This window comes from Etheostoma spectabile, chromosome 8, assembly GCF_008692095.1.
Source record: "Etheostoma spectabile isolate EspeVRDwgs_2016 chromosome 8, UIUC_Espe_1.0, whole genome shotgun sequence".
NCBI lineage: Eukaryota > Metazoa > Chordata > Actinopteri > Perciformes > Percidae > Etheostoma > Etheostoma spectabile.
In genome coordinates this window covers 127,382-128,386 of record NC_045740.1, presented here as the reverse complement: position 1 = coordinate 128,386, position 1,005 = coordinate 127,382, and the positions used below count along the sequence as shown (strand labels likewise).

The window sequence follows — 1,005 nt, the reverse complement described above, 5'->3', positions numbered from 1 at the left end:
AAAGCATCCAAAGAGCACCATGTCATGGGACCTTTTAAAATAAAGGGAACGTGACTAGACATGGTCAGCACTCATGACTGGCTGAAGTTGCACTTTGGCTGAAATAGACAGTTTAAGCTAAAATCTATATGAAATGTATTGTCAAAGTTTACAAGTGTTAATGTGTATGTAGGCTATTTTCAGTTGCATCTAAAGTTTATAATATATCCATTATCATGACCTAAAACAAAAAAAATGCTTTGATAATCTTCCAATTGTTATGGTTGTCAATTGTGCGATACCATACTAGAAAACATAAGTAGTATGATTTATGAAATTGGCTAAGAAAGACTTGAATGTATAGATTGGAAAAATTCTGGGTGTATTCAATTTGGCCTCCGCAATTTGTGCCAGACATGATTGCATTTTTGTTTTTCCAATATTTGCAGAAGTCATTGTTTGTTCTTGAGCATGTCCAGTTAGTTTGTTTTTCTGAAGATTGTGGAAATTATTCAACTATTCTTGTATCTTTCAAACATCAGCGTACTTTGATAATTTGTTGGTGTTTTTTTGAAAGCCAAACTGTTCATTACAACAGTGATATATAGGGACTACTAACAAAATGAGAAGAAATATGTTTAAATGATTTTACAGGTGCAGTAAACTCAAGCAGTTCTGTACACTCTGAACATAAGATTTGTTTTAAGGATATGTGGTTCTGGATAGATGTCTTAAATATTGGGATCAGATTAAGATGCAGAGTGTAATCTGTAATGTTTTAGGCTTGCATACTAAGTTCTCCATTCAACACCCAGGTGTTTAGTCAACCTGTATCTATTACGCTGTAGATTATGTTGAGTTGAAACATAGTGGTCAAAGTTATGTCAGCAAATGGGCCTCTGAAGCATATACTTAAATGTGGATATTCAGGTTCTGCTGGATAATATGCATTTAAGCCTAAGTGAGTGGAGACAGCTGGTTTGGGCAAAAGAAAGATTGACTTGACTTGTAGTGTTTTTGTATGGG

At 34.2% G+C, this 1,005-nt stretch overlaps 1 protein-coding gene across 19 annotated transcripts in view; it reads left to right on the top strand.

Annotated features, from left to right (window-relative positions):
* Positions 1 to 1,005, top strand: part of lrrfip2 (leucine rich repeat (in FLII) interacting protein 2) — a 21,337-nt gene that overhangs the window by 2,056 nt on the left and 18,276 nt on the right. The gene's annotated exons all lie outside the window — the stretch shown is intronic.